At 45.0% G+C, this 23730-nt stretch overlaps 1 long non-coding RNA gene across 7 annotated transcripts in view; it reads right to left on the bottom strand.

The window, feature by feature from the left end:
* Positions 1-23730, bottom strand: part of LOC132346179 (uncharacterized) — a 56504-nt gene that overhangs the window by 27853 nt on the left and 4921 nt on the right. For 3 of the 7 annotated variants that reach the window (XR_009495937.1, XR_009495935.1, XR_009495936.1), the window contains exon 2: positions 1-23618. This exon is cut by the window's left edge. This is a non-coding gene — a long non-coding RNA (uncharacterized lncRNA). The remainder of the gene's footprint in view (positions 23619-23730) is intronic. The other 4 variants (XR_009495940.1, XR_009495942.1, XR_009495938.1 and 1 more) reach the window with 4 other exon arrangements.

The following is a 23730-nucleotide window of genomic DNA, read 5'->3' as shown; positions in this document are numbered from 1 at the left end:
AGGCAGCCAAAGGTCCACACTTCCAGGAACGAGATGAATAAGTCCTGGGGATATCATATACAGCGTGGTGACTAGGAGTTAGCAACCTTGTACATCTGAAAAGTACTAAGGGAGTTGCTCTGAAAATTTTTCATCATACACACAAACAAAAAGTTGTAGTGATGAGTGCAAACTAAACCTGTTGTGGTGATCATTTTATAACATATACATATATCAAATCATTGTGTTGCACACCTAAAACTAACACTATGTTATATGTCAATTACTTCTCGGTTTTTAAAAAGCTGTACATGTATTACTTCCAATACCTATACCTTCTTTCAGAAGGACAAAAACATTAAAAAGCACTTCCTAGTAATTAGCCTCCAATTAAAATAAATACATTTATATTTAAAAAAATAAAATAAAAAGAATTAGGCCTTAAAAAAAAAAGGCACTCCGTATTAGAAAAACAAATAAACATAATGGAAGGGGAGATCTCTTCTACAGTCATTGTAACAGCGCATCAAAAGATGAAATGCTAAGGCATAAACTTAGCAAGAACTGTAAGGGATTATTTTGAAGAAAACAAAAGAAGACTTGAATAAATAGAAAGATCCCCCTTGGTTCTTCTAATACACATCAATTCTCACCAAATGACTTTCTATATGCAGGAGTATCTCAATTAAAATGCCAAAAGGAAAAACAGGACGGAGATCTTAACTTTATTCTTTACATAACTATGAATTACAATTAAATAAACAGAAAACAATGAAAGTCTTAGAAGAAAGCATGAATGGATCTGCTAACAATGTTAAACTACAGAATCCATTTCTTTCTGAGGAAACAAAAAATTCAGAAGCAGAAAGGGAAGGAGTTATCACTTTAATTGCATTAAATGATTGATCTTTTTTTAGAAGGTAACATATCCACAGATCATGAAATTAAAAAAATGTTTGTCTAAAGGGTATATAAGCATACAGAAACAATGCCCTGAACCGGCATTAGTATTTTCTTGTATGTCTTTACAGGATATCCAGTACATGCACAACCATATTCTTTTATCTATTAATGGGATTTGCTATACACACCCCCTTGCCCCTGAGATTTTTCACTTGCTCCAGCCAAGACATCAGTCTCTATCTGCCAACTTGGCTCTGACTCATTCATTTCCAGTTATATAGTATTTTATTGTTCTAAAATTATTAACTTAAAAAATTACTTATTTCTATATAGGAAAAATTGTCACGAACCATCTGACTGAAGGGGCTAATATCACTAATACAAATCAAAAAACTTGTCAGATTTGTATCTTTCGACTATATATGGGATTGACTGAATTTTGTTAAGAACATTTGAGCTTCCTTTTTGGAGTTTTCCAAAAAAAGGTTAAAGATGTGATCAGACAGTTCATAGAAAAGGAAACTCAAACGCTCCTAGACAAAAGATAGTCAACGTCATTCATGGTTAAAGGATACAAATCTGACAAGTTTTTTTTTTTTCCTACCACAAGAGCAAAAATCACCCAGTTTACCACCTCGAGGTGGTAGGAAAAGAACAGCGAGGCTTTAGGAAAAGAGCGTGTCCAGTAGAATGCCCAGAGTGACCATGAAGTACCCCAGATCTGGTTTCTGCCTCTTCAAGGATTCTGCTTCCTAACACCCTTTCAGACAGTTGTCTTCCATCTGATCTAGCTAGGATGGGTTCTGTTGTTTCCAATGTAGACTCTGACCTCTGATGGAGAGCCTCAAGTAAGAAGGGGAAGCCAAGTTCGTCTTTACAAGGACGACTGAGAAGGTTCTCCAAGATACATCACGTACAGATGTGTAATCAATGGGAGTGGCCACCAGCACAGACACACAACCTTTTACCTGGAAACCGCAGGTCAGTCATGTTTTGCAATTTGGGGTTTTAGAGTTGTGACCTGACCTTGATATATATAGCACGGAACTCTGCTCAGTGATATGTGGCAGCCTGGATGGGAGGGGAGTTTGGAGGAGAATGGATACATGCTTATGTGTGGCTGAGTCCCCTGGCTGTTTACCTGAAACTATCACAACTTGGTTATAGTCCAATATAAAAATTAAAAGTTTTTTAAAAACCTAATTAAGGGGGAAAAAAAGTGACCTGCTGCGGGTGATACCACATAGTACCTACCTACAGCAGTGTCGGGTACACATACCTACATCAAAGACAGTCATACCATTTACCAGTCTCAAGGGAAATGCATGCCTTTCACACTGCGTGGCATAATTAAACACTATATAGCCTTGTGTTAACTCAGGTCGTGAGTTATGAAAGTCTGCAATCTTCAAAGCTCTTTGGATTTTGGATTTATGGATTAGAATTGCACACCTGTATTTTGAGTCTTCCCTAGTGGCTCAGACAGTAAAGAACCCGCTTGCCAACGCAGGAGACATAAAAGACACAGGTTTGATCCCTGCCTGGGTCAGGAAGAGGCCCTGGAGAAGGAAATAGCAACCCACTCCAACTTTCTTGCCTGGAGAATCCCGTGGACAGAGGAGTCTGGTGGGCTACAGTCCACGGGGTCACAAAGAGTTGGACTAAGCACACACACACACACACACACACTCACTATATCTACTGCATTTTCCCATGACCTAATTATTTTATTCTATTTGTTTTTTTTAAATCCTTCAACATGAGCCTGAAATGTGACATATTCAATTCTCAGTGGAGATGGCTCCGGCTTCTTGGCACATTGCCACTTCTTATCAGCCCCAGTGACCTTTGGCCAGGCAGGTAGGGTGAGCCCCAGTTTGCATATGACATCACTGGGTTGTTGGTATCGCCAAACTCAAAGAGACGCTGGAGTTTGCCCAGTTCTTGGAAACACCTTAAGGGATCAGAGCCACTAGGGTTAAATTGGGATCATTTTTCATATGGGTCCAGGTCTGATTTCCAAGGGAGAAACTCCTAATTCACGTTAAAGATGGAATATCTTTAGAGTTAGAATGTCCTCTCACTGAGGTTTTATAAAAGGTAGAATTTGACCTCTGGAATATGTAGAATAATCTGATGCCTTGGCAATCATTAACGAAGCATTTTGCAACCCTATCTTAAGATCTTACGCATGACACGCAATTCTTTTGTTTATTTTCAGCTTGATTGCAGTATGACTTGTACACATGAAGCTGTGCCTTTGTGCACATTGGAAGTGTACCTTCGAATGAGTTTTGAAGTTTTAAAATGTGTTTATCTTTGGTTGTGCTGGGTCTTCACTGCTGTGAGGGCGTTTTCTCTCGTTGCAGCATCCGGGGGTCACTCTCTAGTTGGGGTATTCGGGCCCCTCATTGCAGTGGCTTCTCTCGTTGCAGAGCATGGATTCTAGGCTGCTCGGGATTCAGCAGTTACAGCACACAGGCTCCGTAGTTGCGGCTCCTGGACTCAAGAGCACAGGCTCAGTCGCGTGGCACACTGGCTTAGCTGCTCCATAGTGGGAGGGATCTTCTTGGACCAGGGATCGAACTCGTGTCTCGCGCGTTGGCAGGAGGATTCTGTATCACTGAGCCACCAGGGAAGCCCCCGGATGCGTTTTTACACATGTGAAACCATCTCCACGATAAAAATAATGAATGTCCATCACTGCCAAAGTTTCTTCATTGGGCACAACTTTAAAGTAAAGCCTGTCGAGATTATAAGACATTTAATTTCTCCCCTTAGGTAGTTCCCTGGTGGTCCAGTGGCTAAGACTCCATGCTCCCAATGCAGAGGGCCCAGGTTTGATCCCTGGTGAGCGAACTAGATCCCACGTGCCACAGCTAAGAGTTTGAACATCCTGACTAAGACCTGGAACAGCCAAATAAATAAATAAAACTAAGTATTAAAAATAAAACTGTGCACTGTGCTTAGTGACTCAGTCGTGTCCACCTCTCTGCGACCCTATGGACTGCAGCCTGCAAGGCTCCTCTGTCCATGGGGATTTTCCAGGTAAGAATACTGGAGCAGGTTGCCATTTCCTTCTCCAGAGGATCATCCCAATCCGGGTCTCCCACATTGCAGGTGGATTCTTTGACATCTGAGCCCCCAGGACAGCCACTAAATATAAAAAAATAAAAATAAAGTTTCCCCTCTTTGAAATAGCTTGCTTGTAAGGGACAAATCCAGGTGTTTGTCTTTGATCTGGTTTATTTTCAAAAAGCAAACCACAGTCAACAAGAAATATGTCCAAATTTCAATACCAAGACAACATATAATTAATTCTACCCTTTATGTAATCCTACATCTGCCACTTCAAAAAGAATCCAGTGTAATGTAATATGGTACCCTGAACTGACTCCTGGTACAGAAAAAGGATGTTAATGTGGAAACTGATGAAATCCAAATAAAGTGTGGATTTTAGTTAATAATGAGGTGTCAGTTTGGTTTCCAGGTTTTGACAAACATAAGATGTTAACTTTAGGAGAAACTGAAGCTGGATGAGGGGCGTACAGAACCCTCTGCACTGTCTGTGCGGAGGCTTCTCCACAGACAGAACCTATAAATCTATAACCCTATAATTCTATAAATCTAAGATCATGGCATCCAGTCCCATCACTTCATGGGAAATAGATGGGGAAACAGTGGAAACAGTGTCAGACTTTATTTTTCTGGGCTCCAAAATCACTGCAGATGGTGACTGCAGCCATGAAATTAAAAGACGCTTACTCCTTGGAAGGAAAGTTATGACCAACCTAGATAGCATATTCAAAAGCAGAGACATTAGTTTCAACAAAGGTGTGTCCAGTCAAGGCTATGGTTTTTCCTGTGGTCAGGTATGGATGTGAGAGTTGGACTGTGAAGAAGGCTGAGCGCCAAAGAATTGATGCTTTTGAAGACTCTTGAGAGTCCCTTGGACTGCAAGGAGATCCAACCAGTCCATTCTGAAGGAGATCAGCCCTGGGATTTCTTTGGAGGGAATGATGCTGAAGCTGAAACTCCAGTACTTTGGCCACCTCATGAGAAAGAGTTGACTCACTGGAAAAGACTCTGATGCTGGGAGGGATTGAGGGCAAGAGAAGGGGACGCCAGAGGATGAAATGGCTGGATGGCACCACTGACTCGATGGACGTGAGTCTGAGTGACCTCTGGGAGTTGGTGATGGACAGGGAGGCCTGGCGTGCTGTGATACATGGGGTCGCAAAGAGTCGGACATGACTGAGCGACTGAACTGAACTGAAAATTATCCAAAATATACACTTTGCATGTAAAAAAAGGACCCAATGACAGTTACTCAAGGAAAACCACATTTTATCACAGGTGCTGTGCTTTAAATTAAAAAAAAAAAATATTATCCCTCTAAATAATGGGCAAGAAACTACATCTATGTTGTTTAAGAGTAACAACAAAACAGATGTCACCTCCTAGTGCTGCCTTCCCCATCATAGGTTGTATCATCTCTCAGGCTTTCCATTGTCGCCTGTGGGGCCCTTTCCTTTTCCGTCACGGCGATTTCTAAACGCAAGGTTGAACAGAAGGCCGGTATTTTTAATTCTCGGAAATAAGACTAAACTGTTTCACAGAGGGCACTAAAGAGGAATTTAATTCGTGGGCTAGAATTGGTCTCTTCTGCTCTGTGTTTGCCCTGATGTTGACATTGCTGTAGTTTGGGGTGGAAGATGGGCGCAGGAAACGTTTGCACAAGGACTGTCTGTAGAGACACCAGGGCCCTTCTCTTGCCGCTGGTGAGGAGCATGGGGGGCGGGGGGCAGGAGAAGCGAGGCCCCGGATGTGGATGCCCGGGTTTGCTAGGGATGTTCAGAGGGAGCACAATGGATGAGGATTCACAGGCTTTGAATGGACCAGTGAGCATCTTAGCCGTGTACCCAGCAGATTGAATGCCAGCCCGCTCTCCTCACATTTCCTGGGCTTTGTCCAACTCTTTTGTTGTTCAGGCTCCAAGTCGTGTCCGACTCTTTGTGACCCTATGGACTGTAGCCTGCCAGGCTCTCCTGTCCTTCACTGTCCCCCCCGAGTTTGCTCAGATTCATGTCCATTGAGTGATTCGATCTAACTAACCATCTCATCCTCTGCTGCCCTCTTCTCCGTTTGCTGTCTTGCCCAACTCTGCTGCTGCTGCTACTGCTCAGTCGCTTCAGTCGTGTCCGACTCTGTGCGACCCCATAGACGGCAGCCCACCAGGGTCCCCCGTCCCTGGGATTCTCCAGGCAAGAACACTGGAGTGGGTTGCCATTTCCTTCTCCAATGCATGAAAGTGAAAAGTCAAAGTGAAGTCATTCAGTCGTATCCGGCTCTTAGCGACCCCGTGGACTGCAGCCTACCAGGCTCCTCTGTCCATGGGATTTTCCAGGCGAGAGTACAGGAGTGGGGTGCCATTGCCTTCTCTGACTTTTCGGTCTTGCCCAACTCTAGAGCCCTGGAAAGTTGGGCATAGACTGGATTGGACTGACATAGCAAAAGTGATGCGATGGTTCTGTTTCTGGGTGTGGCCAAACGAGCACATAGCAGTGCCCACTTTTCTAACAGATGCATTCTTTAGGCTGATGGAGAGATTTATCTAGGTCAGGAAGTGCAGATTATTTTCAGTAATTTGTTTTGCCCACTAGTCTTCCTGTTTAAATGACACAATTTCTTGTAGCAGGTCGGAGGCTATGTTGATGTTTCCATTTAGTTACAGTGCCTGGTCTCAAGTCTCTGGAATAATGCCTGTCGCACAGGGAGTGCTGATAAATATTTGCTGAGGATTCCTTTCTATGGAAACTTGAGTAAGTCAACACTTCAGGGTTAGTTGACTTCATCGGAATCAAAGTTCTTTAGGACTGTTTGCTTCCTGGGACAGTGTAATGTCTGAAAAAAACAAGAGCTTCCCTTGGTCTTGAGTGACGTCGTCCAGGAAGATTCTGAGGCTTCATCTGCATAGGTGCCCCCGTGCCATCTGGGGGGAGGCAGTATGGAAGAGTTTACGGCTGTACCCAGGTCCCTGGGTATTAGGCAAGGACAGTGACAGCAGAGAAGGGTGGCCCCCCCTACCACATACCCTGGAAAAGCCAAGGTTGTCAGGCAAGAGGTCTTCCCCCAAGTCAGGGAAGGTGGTGGGAATGTGAGCTCGTGGTGAGACCCTTTGAACTGACCTTTGGGGAACACCTCCCAAGCGCCTGAGTTAGTATTTTCTTTGAGCTACTGTTGTTTAGTCACTCAGTCATGTCCAATTCTTTTGCAACTCCACGGACTGTAGCCCGCCAGGCTCCTCTGTCCACGGGATTCTCCAGGCAAGAAGACTGGAGTGGGTTGCCATGACCTCCTCCAGGGGATCATCCCGACCCAGGGATTGAACCTGCGTCTCCTGCACTGGCAGGTGGATTCTCTACCACTGAGCCACCTGGGAAGCCCTTCAAGCTATAGTAGGCAACTATGAAAAGCTGTGTGGGGCGCTACCTCTCTGGCACAGCATAAGGGGTCCCTCAGGGCTCCTACCTGGGGTTCCCCATCCCACACACACACACAGAGGGTCCAGAGAACTGGGGCCCGGCCACCAGTGCTGGAACAGAGGGAGAGAAGGGATTCTCGCATCATCCGCTCTGCAGACCCCGAGGTCACCTGGGACGGAGTCCAGTCGGACCCACCGTCCTCTGGGTCCCAGGTCCACCGTTGTCCGAGACACGAGGCACTGCGTTTGGGGGTTGCCTGGGGTGCCCTCTGTCACCTCTGCTAAAATGTAAACTCCACCAACTCAGAGTCTTTGTTGTGTTCAGAACAGGGCCTGGCGTGGAGTAGGTGCTTAATAAATGTTAAATGAATAAGAGAAGGAAGGAAAAAAGGAAGAACTGGCATGAGGAAGGAAGGAGCGTGGGAAGGGGGGGAAAGACACACAGTTGAAAGCCTTGTGCTTTCTGAGCATCACCTCCTGGACCCTTTCTGGTCTTGCCGTCGCTAACAAATGTACTGAAGTGAGTTTGCACTTGTTTTGTTCTGGTTTGTTTTCTATGTAGATCACCTAAGTATGGTGTTTGAAGTTTCAAGGGGAAATGGAAAGGAAATCTCACGATGACAATCTTTCTTTTTTTTATGATATCGCTTATATGTGGACTCTAAAGGAATGGTACAAATGAACTTACAAAGCAGAAATAGAGTCACAGATGTAGAAAACGAACTTTCAGTTACCAACGGGGGAAAGGGCAGGGGAAGGGATAAACTGGGAGATTGGGATTGACACAGTGCTAGATATAAAATAGATAACTGATGAGAACCTACTGTATGGCACAGGGAACTCTACTCAACACTCTGCAATGGCCTATATGTGAATAGCATCCTTAAAAAAAGTGGATATATGTGTCTATGTAACTGATTCACTTTGATATACAGCAGAAACTAACACAACACTGTAAACCAACTCTACTCCAGTGAAAATGTTTTAAGAAAAAATGAAAATAGTTTGAGTCCACCATAGAAGTTCACAGGCATGTAACACCATGAAACGTAGGCTGACCCCCAGGTCTCGGCTTGCAGCACAAATGCCCACGACTTTGCATGGCCATGCCCGAAAGGAGTCAGGTGACCAAAGGCTTAAGTTGGAAGGTTGCTGAAGAGTGAACGATGCCTTGAAGGGCTTCCCTGGTGGCTCAGTGGTTAAGAATCTGCCTGCCAATACAGGAGACGTGGTTCACATGGCCCAAGACATGGGTGGGACTTGGCAGAGTCAGAACTATCTGTATAATCTCGTAAAACCATAAGCAGCCTGTTTTTTGCACCGTCACGAAAAACAAGCATGTGAGAAACGAAAGATTCCTTTCTATTCCATCCTGATGCGGTTTCTCCAGTCTTCTCAAAAATGGTGAAATAATGTTGCCTCCTTGCTTTTTAATGGTGCTCAAGAATTTAGACATTCCAAGATGTAAACTGTGGTTATTTCTGGGTTGTAAGACTACGGGGGAGTATTTTCTCTTCTTTATTATTTTTAAGTATTTTATAGATTCATGAGAGTGATTAAATATTATTATAAAAGGGAAAACAATGATAAGAGCTTGTGTGTATTTGTTAAATTTAAAAGTTCCGAATCAATTAAAATTCCAGGGTAAGTTAGCTAAACTAAGGGCCCTTGCATTCGTCCTGCACGCGTGCTCAGTCTCGTCCAACTCTTTGGCAACCCCATGGACCGTAGCCCGCCAGGCTTCTCTGTCCGTGGGATTTTCTAGACAAGAATACTGGAGTGGGGTGCCATGCCCTTCTCCAGCGGTCAAACCCACCTCTCCTGAGTCTCCTGCATTCTTTCCTGCTGAGCCACTGGGGAAGCACTAAGGGCCCACCAAATGCCAAAGTTGTCCTTGTCTGGAGCAGAAATCCAACTGGGTTGCTTTTTCCTCAGATACTATGCATCTTTGGACATTGAGCAACCTGGTTTTTATGTTAGTTGCAAGGAAGCTGATTTTGGTGAATGTGTAGGACTTTTTGACTGCATGTGGGCATACACTCCACCCCCCACCACAGCACAGTCTCTGACTTAATGTCCTAGACATACATTTTCCACAGGCCTATAATTTCTGAGGGCTTCCCCGGTGACTCAGTGGTGAAGAATCCGCCTGGCAATGCAGGAGGTGCAGGTTCAATCCCTCGGTAGGAAAGAGCCCCTGGAGAAGGAAATGGCAACCCACTCCAGCGTTCTTGCCTGGAGAACTCCATGGACAGAGGAGCCTAGCAGACTATAGTCAAGGGGACTGCAAAAGAGTCGGACACGACTTAGTGACTCAACAACATCAACACATAATTTCTTAACCTAATATTTTATACCATGTATTCTTTTTGATTTACAAATCTTTACATTAAAAACACATCATATGAGGGAAGGATACATTGGGAGCATGGGAGTAAGAGAAGCACATTACCACATAGAAAACAGATAGAGACCTGGTGTTCCAGTGGCTAAGACCCTAAGCTCCCAACGCAGCGGGGCTGGGGTTCGATCCCTGGTCGGGGAACTGGATCCCATGTGCCTTAGCTAAAGATCCAGCGTGCAGCAATTAAGACCTGGTGCAGCCAAATAAATAAATATTTTTGAAAATAATAAACAAGGGCTTAACTATATGACACATGGAGCTATATGAAATATCTTGTAATAAACTGTAATGGAAAAGAATTGAAAACATATGTATATAGAGAAATATACGTATAACCAAATCACTTTGCTATATACCTGAAAATAACACAGTATCCTAAGTCAACTGTATGTCATTTAAAAAACATACATGCATTTGTTATAAATTATGATATAGTGTATTTATTACTCTAGGTGCCTTAACATTCTAGAGAATGAGGTATGGCATTTTTTTCTTATTAAGTTCAAGAAATCAGCTGATGTTTAATAGTTCCTGCCCAAGCTAAGCCAGAGTACTGATCTGGCTGACTGGCATTATCACATCAAACTCCAGCTTTTCCTGGAAGTCTCAACTCTGGCACGAGCCCTTTCAAGAGGAATGTGTACCCAGAACGAATTGTTGGCAGTGAAGGAGGAATTAAATGAAGAAGCCTGCTGTTCCCAATAAGCCTTTCTCTTCCCTGCCAGCAGACAGAATGACTGGCCAGCACCGCTCTCATCTTGGCCCAACAAGTGCACTTTTGCAACCAGAAAGTCAGAGTCTTGTTTGCAAATGAGTATATACAGGTTACTAGGAAGTGCCACAAATCTTTTCCACCCTCACATGTCCCAACTCCAAGCTCCACTTGTTGTTTAGTTGCTAAGTCGTGTCCAACTTTTTGCAACCCTGTGGACTATAGCCTGCCATGCTCTTCTATCTGTGGGATTTCCCAGGCAAGAATACTGGAGTGGGTTGCCAAGCTCCAGAAAACGAGGTTAATTCTTCTATCCCCTCTTTTTTTTTAAGGTAGGCTTTTACACCCGCCAAGCTAATGCTGCACTGAGTTTAACAAGAAAAGGATGAATGCCAGCCCCAGGAAGAACAGCCCTGCAAGGGTCGCAGCCTTCAGATTTTGAGAGACAGGGGGGTGTTGGTATACTGGCCAACCTGAGGATGCCAGACTGTAGAGGTGTGGGTGTGCTGGGTTGCAGGTGCCATGCAAGACTGAATTGGTGGAAGAGGCCAAAGCAGAGATGCTGAGAGTGTCTACCGACCTGTCTGGTGTCATTCTGTGCAGCCCCTGTGGTGGGCTGAATAATGGTCCCCAAATTTGCCCACATCCTAATCCCCACAGCCTATGTATATGTTATCTTACTTGGCAAAATGGACTTTGCAGGTGTGATTAGGTTAAGGATCTTGAGATGGGGAGATTTTCCTCAATTATATGGGTATCCAATGTATGCAGAGTACATCATGAGAAACGCTGGGCTGGAAGAAGCACAAGCTGGAATCAAGATTGCCTGGAGAAGTATCGATAACAGGTATGCAGATGACACCACCCTTATGGCAGAAAGTGAAGAAGAACTCAAGAGCCTCTTGATGAAAGTGAAAGAGGAGAGTGAAAAAGCTGGCTTAAAGCTCAACATTCAGAAAACAAAGATCATGGCATCCGGTCCCATCACTTCATGGCAAATGGATGGGGAAACAGTGGCTGACTTTATTTTGGGGGCTCCAAAATCACTGCAGATGGTGACTGGAGCCATGAAATTAAAAGACGCTTGCTCCTTGGAAGGAAAGTTATGACCAACCTAGACAGCATATTGAAAAGCAGAGACATTACATTGCCAACAAAGTTCCATCTAGTCAAGGCTATGGTTTTTCCTGTGGTCATGTATGGATGTGAGAGTTGGACTGTGAAGAAAGCTGAGTGCCAAAGAACTGATGCTTTTGAACTGTGGTGTTGGAGAAGACTCTTGAGAGTCCCTTGGACTGCAAGGAGGTCCAACGAGGCCATCCTAAAGGAGATCAGTCCTGGGTGTTCACTGGCCCACCTGATGCATAGAGCTGATTCATTTGAAAAGACTCTGATGCTGGGAAAGATTGAGGGTGGCAGGAGAAGGGGATGACAGAGGATGAGATGGCTGGATGGCATCACTGACTCGATGGACTTGAGTCTGAGTGAACTCCGGGAGTTGGTGATGGACAGGGAGGCCTGGTGTGCTGCGATCCATGGGGTCGCAAAGAGTCAGACACGACTGAGCATGAACTGAACTGAACCCAATGTAATCATAAGGATCCTTATAAGGAATGGGGTGGGGCAGGAGTGTCAGAAAAGGGTCTGTGTTCATTGATGGAGGTATGAATAAAGAAAATGTGGTATATATACAATGGAATATTATTCAGCTGTAAAAAAAGAAGGAGATCCTCCCATGTGTGACAACCTGGATGGGCCTTGAAGGTACCATGTCAGGTGAAATAAGTCAAACATAGAAAGACACCATATGATCTCAATTATATATAAAATCTTCAAAAAGAAGAAGAAGAAGAAAGAAAAAACTGAACCCATAAGTACAGAGAACAGATTGGTGGTTTTCAGAGGCAGGGGGTGGGGTGAAACTTGTGAGGGCGATCAGAAGGTACAAACATCCAGTTTTAAAACAATTAAGTCTTCAGGACATAATGTGCAGGTAGCTATAGTTAATAATATGGTATTACATACTTACAAGATGCTGAGAGTAGATCTTAAAAGTTCTCATCACAAGAAAGAAATTCTATAACTGTGTGGTGATGGATATTAAGTAGATTTACTGTAGAGGTCATTTTGCAACATATACAAATATTGAATATTATGTTGAATGCATATCCTAATATATGAAAAGGCTTAACAAATAGATCTATGATGGTATTGCTGTTGTTGTCAGTCGTGTCTGGCTCTTTGCGACCCCATGGACTGCAGCACACCATGCCTCCCTCTCCTTCACCAGCTCCCGGAGCTTGCTCAAACTCATGTCCCTTGAGTCGGTGATGCCATCCAACCATCTCATCCTCTGCTGCCCCCTTCTCCTCCTGCCTTCAGTCTTTCCCAGCATCAAGGTCTTTTCCAATGAGCCAGCTCTTCGCATCAGGTGGCCAAAGGATTGGCGCTTCAGCTCCAGCACCAGAGACTGGAGAGAGTTGCAGACACTACAATGCTGGCTTTAAAGACAGAGGAAGAGGCTACAAGCCAAGGAATGCAGGCAGCCTCTAGAAGTGAGAAAAGGCAAGGAAACTGATTTCCCCTAGAATCTCCAGAAGGAAGGCAGCCCTGTTAACCTGTTGTGGACTTCCAGCTTCTGTTGTTGTTGCTCAGTCTCTAAGTCTGTTTGCGACCCCACGGCCTGCAGCATGCCAGGTTTCTCTGTCCTTCACAATCTTTTGAAATTTGCTTGATTTCATGTCCATTAAGCCACTAAGTTTGGGAAAATTTCTTACCACATCAATAAGAAAGTCATTCAGCTCCCAAGAAGAGGGGATCCCAGGCAGGATTCCACATGGAGAGGAGGGGCTCTTGGGTCAACCATCTGAGAGCTCAGAGGTCCCAGCCTGGGTCCATGCATCATTGGAATCATCGATGGAAGGAATGAAAGCCCCTAGAACGGACTCACCAATTCACAAAGCCCCAGGGGAATCATTCATTTGCCCTCAGGAAGGCTTCCCAGATGGGTTAAAACATCAGGTTTCTTTACTTGTGGCTGGAACTGTATTCCCTCCATGTGGCAATGCAGTTCTGACGCAGAAATGCTGACTGGCAACTTCTGAGTGACTTGTAGAACAGGAACTGCATTACCTGGGACTTAGTTCTTCAGAGGAGATTATATCCTGACAGCCCAAGCACTAACTTCCAAAAATGTGCCTATTGCTGTTCCCTAAATAATCTGTGTAAAGTGAGAGGGGCCTCCACTGAACAGAAGCCAGGTGACTTATTCACTTGAGTTCCTGACACCTGTTTTATGAGCTCTTCTATACACATTGTCATAGCCAGAGATCAAGACCCTTTGTCTTAGCCCAGGCCACCATAACAAAATACCATAAGACTAGGTAGTTCCTAAAGGAAATCAATCTTGAATATTCATTGGAAGGACTAATGCTGAAGCTCCAATACTTTGGCCACCTGATGAGAGGAGTGCCTCACTGGGAAAAAAACCCCAATGCTGGGAATGATTGAGGGCAGGAGAAGGGGGCAACAGAGGATGAGATAGTTGGATGGCATCACCGACTCAATGGGCACGAGTTTGAGCAAACTCCAGGAGGTAGTGAAGGACAGGGCAGCCTGGCGTGCTGCGGTGCATGGGGTCGCAAAGAGTAGGATGTGACTTGGCAACTGAACAGCAACAGGTGGTTTAAACAACTGAAACTGTCCCAGCTGTGGGGCTGGAAATCTGTGACCAGAGTATCAGCATGGTTGGGTTCTGGTTAGAGCTCTCTTCCTGGTATGAAATGTGAAATAAAATGAAGTTATGTCAAGAGGTTTTTTAAAAGGAAACTAGGAGGCCATTAAAGAGGTTGACCTTTACACTCGTCTGCACCAGGTGGAATCATGAACTTTTGAACTGGGAAACCATAAATATTCCAAGCACTCTGCAAGAACACCCGCAACTTGTCACAGGAAGCAACCCTTACTCCCTTGAGTGAGAGCCTTGGCACTCAATGTTGTTTAGCCAAGACTAGCTTCTGCTTCCAACTCTTAATTAAAATTCTTTGTAATTCAAGCTTCTTCCTTTGCCTTTAAAAGCCCCTGACTTTTAGTCTCTAGTAAGACACTCTTTGGAGAAGGCAATGGCACCCCACTCCAGCACTCTTGCCTGGAAAATCCCATGGACGGAGGGGCCTGGTGGGCTGCAGTCCATGGGGTCACTAAGAGTCAGACACGACTGAGCAACTTCACTTTCACGTTTCACTTTCATGCTTTGGAGAAGGAAATGGCAACCCACTCCAGTGTTCTTGCCTGGAGAATCCCAGGGACGGGGGAGCCTGGTGGGCTGCTGTCTCTGGGGTTGCACAGAGTCGGACACGACTGAAGCGACTTAGCAGCAGCAGCAGCAGCAGCAGCAAGACACTGTTTAAAAATGCTGCTGGAATCTGTGCGCTCTGAATTGCAAGTCTTTGATCCCAAATAAACATTTTTTGCTTGATTAATGCCTGATAGGTTTATTTAGGTTGACACTGGCTTATAGAAAAGTCATTAGTCTCACCATAGGCACCCCCCATCCGCAGGGCCCCACCTAACCCTAATTAATTTCCACAGGCCCCGACTCCAAATTCTATCCCGATGTGGGTTGGGTGGAGAGGATGGAGGGTTGGGGTTTTTATGTATGAGTTTGGAAAGGACACATTCAGTCCGTAACACCTCTCTAAAAACAGACACAAAGAGAAGAAAGGTCTTTGTTTCTCCCAGACAAACAGTATACATCTGACAAGAGGTTCCAGTATTTTTGTTGTTCAGTTGATAAGTCCTGGTAAGTTCAACGTTCAGTGGCTAAGTCCTTTCAACCCCATAGACAGCAGCAAGCCAGGCTCTCCTGTCCTTCACTATCTCCCAGAGTTTGCTCAAACTCATATGCAGGAAGTCAGTGATGCTATCTAACCATCTCATCCTCTGCCTCTCCCTTCTCCTCCTGCCCTCAATCTTTCCCAGCGTCAGGGTCTTTTCCAATGAGTCAGTTCTTCACACCAGGTGGCCAAAGTACTGGAGCTTCAGTCCTTCCCATGAATATTCAGGGTTGATTTCCTTTAGGACTGATTGGTTTGATCTCCTCGCTGTCCAAGGGAACCTCAAGAGTCTTCTCCAGCACCACAGTTTGAAAGCATCAATTCTTTGGTGCTCAGCCTTCTTTATGGTCCAATCCTCACATCCATACACAACTACTGGAAAAACCGCAGCTTTGACTATATGGACCTTTTTTGGCAAAGTGATGTTTTTGCTCTTTAATACACTGTCTAGCTTCCCTTCCAAGGAGCAAGCATCTTTTAATCTCAGTAGTTCCAGTATACATTTTGCAAACACAAAGAGTAACAGTATCAAATTAGAATACATGTCTCAAAAAAAAATCAAATATATGTTTTAAAACAAAAGGAATCCGTGAACAAGGTAAAGAATATATCTGAAAGGATATTCATATAAATGTTTACAGAGAAAGAGAATTAGAATAATATGTGTTTTTTTTTCTCCTTAGTTTTCATTTTAAAGCTTTAGTTATAAATTAGGTACGATAGAAAACTCACTAGTTTATAAAAGTCAGTTGAAATAAATCGTTTACTCATTTGGATGACTAAAGCCTTTCAGTATTTGTTCAAGTCTTTCAAAATCTGTATTTGCCTTTGGCAAGCAATTTTAAGGGGGCTGATTATTAGAATTTGGGCTAGAGAGACCTTTTAGCAGTTTGTGTTTCCAAAGACTTCTTTCCCTTTTTTTTTTCAGTCTTTCTTCCCCAAAAGATTTATTACAATGAAGATAAGCATTTATAAGAGTGAAATAATGAACTGTAAAAGAATTAAGACTCAAGTAAATAACAAAATCTTTTGGTGTCTCAGTTATAGGCCAGCTAGGTGGAATAATATGTGTTAATTTTAGGACACATAACATAAAATTCTTTTGATTATATGGGGCTGATTTCCCTCATGAGTATTTTTTTAATGTCTTCAAGTGATTTCCACCCCCTCGTTGTTGTTTTTTTTTTTTCTTTTAATTGAGGTATAGTTGCTTTACAATGTTGCACTACTTTCTGCTGTACCACGAAGTGAATCCCTCATGAGAAATCACTGAAAAACTGAGATCTGAGGGGGAACTCCTGGTGGTTCTTAGATGTAAAATTTTTCAAGATTTTTCAGCTCAGAGAAGGAGACTTGGCTCAGACTAACAGGACAGTGATGGGGGCTGGGATCTGGAGTTTTCTAGAAGGGGCAGGACTGATAAGACTGAGAACTTCCCAGATATACTAAGGGTGCTCAAAACGTGCTGAGTGGGGACTTCCCTAATGCTCCAGTGGCTAAAAATCTGCCGGCCAATGCAGGAGACATGGGTTCGATCCCTGGTCTGGAAGGATCTCACGTGTCTCAGGGCAACTAATTCTGTGCACCACAGCTACTGAGCCCATACTCAGGCCTTGCTCCAGAGTCCACGTTGCTCAGCTGGTAAAGAATTCGCCTGCAGTGCAGGAGACCCCAGGTTGATTCCTGGGTCGGGAAGATCTGCTGGTCAAGGGTAGGCTACCCACTCCAGTATTGTTGGGCTTCCCTGGTGGTTCAGCTGGTAAAAAAAAAAAAAAATCTGCCTGCAATGCAGGAGATCTGGATTTGATCCCTGGGTTGGGAAGATTCCCCTGGAGAAGGGAAAGGCTACCCACTCCAGTATTCTGCCTGGAGAATTCCATGGATTGGATAGTCCATGGGGTCGCAAAGAGTCGGACACAACTGAGCGACTTTCACTTCACTGCACTTCCATGCACTGCAACTAGAGAAAGTGTGAGTGTAGCAAAAAAGACCCAGAGCAGCCAAAAATCAATCAATAAATATTAAAAACATCAAGCACAACAGTGCTGAGCAGAACAATCACTGCCCTGACCTCAAAGGCTTGCGATGAGGTGGAGAGATGCCCAAAGCAGGATCTCTTATAGGAGGGTGTACGCCTGATTCCCAAAAAGCGCAGGTGGCTGCGATGGGCGCTCTGAAGTGCAGGCGGCTGCGCGCTAAGCGCAGCCGAGAGGAGCCACCCCATGTCCAAGGTCAGGGGCAGAAGCCAGGAGGACCCCATGCCCTAAGGGCGGCGGCCAAGAGGAGTTACCCCACGTCTGAGGTCAAGGGCAGTGGCCTAGAGTACTAGACTGCGACGGCGCAGGAATGGCCCAGAGGAGCTACCCTGTGTCCGAGGTCAGGTGGGGGCAGCCGAGAGGAGATACCCAGCGTCCGAGGTCAGGGGTGGCGACGAGAGGAGTTACCCCACGTCCGAGGTCAGGGGCAGCGGCCGGGAGGACATACCCCACGCCCCAAGTCCCAGACCAGGGGCAGCGGGCTGAAGGAGCTACCCCACGCCCCTAAGCCCGAGGCCAGGGGCGGTGGCCGGGAGGACCAACCCCATGTCCAAGGAGCCGTGGCTGTGCGGGCGCAGGAGGGCCTAGAGGAGCTATCCCACGTTGAAGGTCAGGAAGGGCGGCGGTGAGGAGATAACCCCTGGTCCAAGGTAAGGAGCAGTGGCTGCCCTTTGCTGGAGCAGCCGTGAAGAGATACCCCATGCCCAAGGTAAGAGAAACCCAAGTAAGACGGTAGGTGTTGCAAGAGGGCATCAGAGGGCTAACACACTGAATCCATACTCACAGAAAACTAGTCAATCTAATCACACTAGGACCACAGCCTTGTCTAACTCAAACTAAGCCATGCCCGTGGGGCAACCCAAGACGGGCAGGTCATGGTGGAGAGATCTGACAGAATGTGGTCCACTGGAGAAGGGAATGGCAAACCACTTCAGTATTCTTGCCTTGAGAACCCCGTGAACAGTATGAAAAGGCAAAATGATAGGATACTGAAAGAGAAACTCCCCAGGTCAGTAGGTGCCCAATATGCTACTGGAGATTAGTGGAGAAATAACTCCAGAAAGAATGAAGGGATGGAGCCAAAGCAAAAAGAATACCCAACTGTGCATGTGACTGGTGATAGAAGCAAGGTCCGATGCTATAAAGAGCAATATTGCATAGGAACCTGGAATGTCAGGTCCACGAATCAAGGCAAATTGGAAGAGGTCAAACAAGAGATGGCAAGAGTGAATGTCGACATTCTAGGAATCAGCGAACTGAAATGGACTGGAATGGGTGAATTTAACTCAGATGACCATTATATCTACTACTGCAGGCAGGAATCCCTCAGAAGAAATGGAGTGGCCATCATGGTCAACAAAAGAGTCCAAAATGCAGTACTTGGATGCAATCCCAAAAACAACAGAATGATCTCTGTTTGTTTCCAAGGCAAACCATTCAGTATCACAGTAATCCAAGTCTATGCCCCAACCAATAACGCTGAAGAAGCTGAAGTTGAACGGTTCTATGAAGACCTACAAGACCTTTTAGAACTAACACCCAAAAAAGATGTCCTTTTCATTATAGGGGACTGGAATGCAAAAATAGGAAGTCAAGAAACACCTGGAGTAACAGGCAAATTTGGCCTTGGAATATGGAATGAAGCAGGGCAAAGACTAATAGAGTTTTGCCAAGAGAATGCACTGGTCATAGCAAACACCCTCTTCCAACAACACAAGAGAAGACTCTACACATGGACATCACCAGATGGTCAACACCGAAATCAAACTGATTATATTCTTTGCAGCTAAAGATGGAGAAGCTCTATACGGTCAGCAAAAACAAGACCAGGAGCTGACTGTGGCTCAGACCATGAACTCCTTATTGCCAAATTCAGACTTAAATTGAAGAAAGTAGGGAAAACCGCTAGACCATTCAGGTATTACCTAAATCAAATCCCTTATAATTATACAGTAGAAGTGAGAAATAGATTTAAGGGCCTAGATCTGATAGATAGAGTGCCTGATGAACTATGGAATGAGGTTCGTGATATTGTACAGGAGACAGGGATCAAGACCATCCCCATGGAAAAGAAACGCAAAAAAGCAAAATGGCTCTCTGGGGAGGCCTTACAAATAGCTGTGAAAAGAAGAGAAGTGAAAAGCAAAGGAGAAAAGGAAAGATATAAACATCTGAATGCAGAGTTTCAAAGAATAGCATGAAGAGATAAGAAAGCCTTCTTCAGCGATTAATGCAAAGAAATAGAGGAAAACAACAGAATGGGAAAGACTAGGGATCTCTTCAAGAAAATCAGAGATACCAAAGGAACATTTCATGCAAAGATGGGCTCGATAAAGGACAGAAATGGTATGGACCTAACAGAAGCAGAAGATATAAAGAAGAGATAGCAAGAATACACAGAAGAACTGTACAAAAAAGATCTTCACGACCCAGATAATCACGATGGTGTGATCCCTGACTTAGAGCCAGACATCCTGGAATGTGAAGTCAAGTGGGCCTTAGAAAGCATCACTATGAACAAAGCTAGTGGAGGTGATGGAATTCCAGTTGAGCTATTCCAAATCCTGAAAGATGATGCTGTGAAAGTGCTGCATTCAATGTGCCAGCAAATTTGGAAAACTCAGCAGTGGCCACAGGACTGGAAAAGGTCAGTTTTCATTCCAATCCCAAAGAAAGGCAATGCCAAAGAATGCTCAAACTACCGCACAATTGCACTCATCTCACATGCCAGTAAAGTAATGCTCAAAATTCTCCAAGCCAGGCTTCAGCAATATGTGAACTGTGAACTTCCTGATGTTCAAACTGGTTTTAGAAAAGGCAGGGGAACCAGAGATCAAATTGCCAACATCTGCTGGATCATGGAAAAAGCAAGAAAGTTCCAGAAAAGCATCTATTTCTGCTTTATTGATTATGCCAAAGCCTTTGACGGTGTGCATCACAATAAACTGTGGAAAATTCTGAAAGAGATGGGAATACCAGACCACCTGATCTGCCTCTTGGGAAATTTGTATGCAGGTCAGGAAGCAACAGTTAGAACTGGACATGGAACAACAGACTGATTCCAAATAGGAAAAGGAGTTCGTCAAGGCTATATGGTCACCCTGTTTATTTAACTTATATGCAGAGTACATCATGAGAAACGCTGGACTGGAAGAAACACAAGCTGGAATCAAGATTGCTGGGAGAAATATCAATAACCTCAGATATGCAGATGACACCACCCTTATGGCAGAAAGTGAAGAGGAACTCAAAAGCCTCTTGATGAAAGTGAAAGAGGAGAGTGAAAAAGTTGGCTTAAAGCTCAACATTCAGAAAACGAAGATCATGGCATCCAATCCCATCACTTCATGGGAAATAGATGGGGAAACAGTGGAAACAGTGTCAGACTTTATTTTTCTGGGCTCCAAAATCACTGCAGATGGTGACTGCAGCCATGAAATTAAAAGACGCTTACTCCTTGGAAGGAAAGTTATGACCAACCTAGATAGCATATTGAAAAGCAGAGACATTACTTTGCCAACAAAGGTTCATCTAGTCAAGGCTATGGTTTTTCCTGTGGTCATGTATGGATGTGAGAGTTGGACTGTGAAGAAGGCTGACAGCTGAAGAATTGATGCTTTTGAATTGTAGTGTTGGAGAAGACTCTTGAGAGTCCCTTGGACTGTAAGGAGATCTAACCAGTCCATTCTGAAGGAGATCAGCCCTGGGATTTCTTTGGAAGGAATGATGCTAAAGCTGAAACTCCAGTACTTTGGCCACCTCATGCAATGAGTTGACTCATTGGATAAGACTCTGATGCTGGGAGGGATTGGGGGCATGAGGAGAAGGGGACGCCAGAGGATGAGATGGCTGGATGGCATCACTGACTCGATGGACGTGAGTCTCAGTGAACTCCAGGAGTTGGTGATGGACAGGGAGGCCTGGCGTGCTGCGATTCATGGGATGGCAAAGAGTCGGACACGACTGAGTGACTGATCTGATCTGATTTGATCTGAGGCCTGATTCCGCTTTGCTAATGGTGTCAATGATGACTCATCAGAGGCTCTGGTGACACCACCCAGCTGCACTGAGCTGATTCACAGCAGCCACTGCCTCATCTAGGCCTGTCTCTTAATGAGCCACTCTTATTCCTGTCCAACCTACCTACCAGGTTCTTCCTGGAAGTCTGCAGGACCCAGGTGGCAAGTTTACACATGGAAGGATAATGATATGATCTCAGCCTTCCCAGAAAACAGAGATCCATCTGAGTTCCTCTGAATTAGTTACACAAACCCTGTCCAGAAAATCAGTGGAGACATCTCCTGCCAGCCCCTCCCAGTTCCCACGGGCAGCTTCCAGAAGGCCTGGGCCCCTTTTTTGGGCTTTCCCAAGGGACTCGCCAGAGGCAGGAATATTAAAGCTTTGATATTTACATAATATGTAGATGTAACTTCTCCTTTTATAGGGGTTCAAAGGACCTGCACATTTCCTTCTCTCTGCACTCTCTCTTCTTGCCAAATTTTCAGGTATTCATTTCCTGTTTCCCAGAGGAGGGAAATGCAGAGTATCACGTTTTAAAACAGTTACCCTGGCAAGGGAAGGAAGAGAGAAGAAAATAGTCTGACTTCTTCGGATGGAGTTTTTGCCATGGCCCCACCGGGGAAGCAGAAAGGCAACACTAGCAGGGAATGGAATGGAAGGCGCTGTGGCCCTCGATGGACACAGTAAGTGTTGCAGGGAGGACGCCAATTCTGACTCCATAGTAGAACTTCTTCTTTGACTCGCCTTTCGTGGCTTCGGTTTCCATAATCATGCAGAACGGTTTGCCTCGGAGAGGTAAACCGTCTGCCTGACTGTTGAACTAAGGCGCTTCTGTTCAGAACCCTGTCCACCTGCGGATGGCAGGAAGGACGAATTAACACATCCCCTGCCCTGAGGCTTGCCGCTCTAGGAAATGTTTGCTAGATTCTTGGCCTTTTAACTTTGCATCCTCACCACCCCCTCACCTCTAATCTATAAAAGAACCTGGCCTCCAGACCCCAATAAGATGGTTATTTTGAGGTGCTAGCCTTCCGGCTCTCTGATTAAAGTCTCTTCCCTGCCTCAACACCTCGTCTCTCAGATACACTGGTCTATTGTGCGGCGAGCAGAGCAAGCTTGGACTCCATGAGGAGACAGGACGGGGTCACTAGAGACCCAGCTGAATGTATCCTTTTACTTCTGTGCCAGTTCCCCTGATCCTACTGCTGGAATTTCTTGGCTCAGAGGACACCCCGTCAAGCAATGGTCAGGGCCTACTTCGAGTTTGGAGCTCTTGCTGCTCGGTTTGACTGACAGGGGCACTCACCTGCCCACACTCTGAAGGTGTCTGTCTCAGCAGGGATCCACCGTGACACGAGACGCTGTGCAGCAGTAGAAGATGCTAAACTGGGACAGCGACAAAGTCCTCAAGAAGTGGAAGCTCAGACAAGAAATGGAGGTTTAGAACTTAGATTGTGGGTTTGGGGAGGGAGGAAGCAGGGAGAAGTTAAGGAAATAAGAGGGGTGCGCAGGCGGGGCAGACAGCGTAGGAAGAAAAGTAGAGCACACTCAGCTTTTAAGAAGTTCGTCTTCAAAGACTCACGGATGGTGGTGGTGTTCAGTTGCTAAGTTGTGTCCGATTCCTTGCAACTCCATGGACTGCAGCACACCAGGCTTCCAGGTCCTTCACCATCTCCCAGAGCTTGCTCACATTCATGCGCATTGAGTCAGTGATGCCATCCAACCATCTCATCCTCTGTCTCCCCCTTCTTTCTCCTTCTGCCTTCGATCTTTCTCCCAGCATCAGCGTCTTTTCCAGTGAGTTGGCTCTTCGCATCAGGTGGCCAAAGTGTTGGAGCTTCAGCTTCAGCATCAGTCCCTCCAATGAATATATGGGACTGATTTCTTTTAGGATTGATTGGTTTGATCTTCTTGTTGTCCAAGGGACTCTCAAGTGTCTTCTCTAACACCACAGTTCAAAAGCATCAATTCTTTGGTGGATGCTGGATGGATGGTGGAGGAGGGATAAATTAGGAGTATGGGATTCACAGATACACACTACCATATAGAAAACAGATAAAGAAGAAGGATTTACTGGGACTTCCCTGGTTGTCCAGTGGTTAACACTCTGAGCTTCCAATGCAGGTGACGTGGGTTTGATCCCTGGTCTGGGAACTAAGATACCACATGCCACGTGGAAGATGCCCCCCCCCAAAAAAGATCTGCTGTATAGCACAGGAAACAATATTCATTATCTTGCAATAACCTAAAATGGAAAAGAATAGAAAAAAAAGAATATATATGTGTATTTGAATCACTTTGCTGTATACCTGCAACTAACACAACATTGCAAATCAAGTATACTTCACTTTTAAACA

The sequence above is a fragment of the Bos taurus genome, chromosome 1, assembly GCF_002263795.3.
Source record: "Bos taurus isolate L1 Dominette 01449 registration number 42190680 breed Hereford chromosome 1, ARS-UCD2.0, whole genome shotgun sequence".
In the NCBI taxonomy this organism is placed as follows: Eukaryota; Metazoa; Chordata; class Mammalia; order Artiodactyla; family Bovidae; genus Bos; species Bos taurus.
This window is presented reverse-complemented; position numbering and strand designations above follow the sequence as displayed.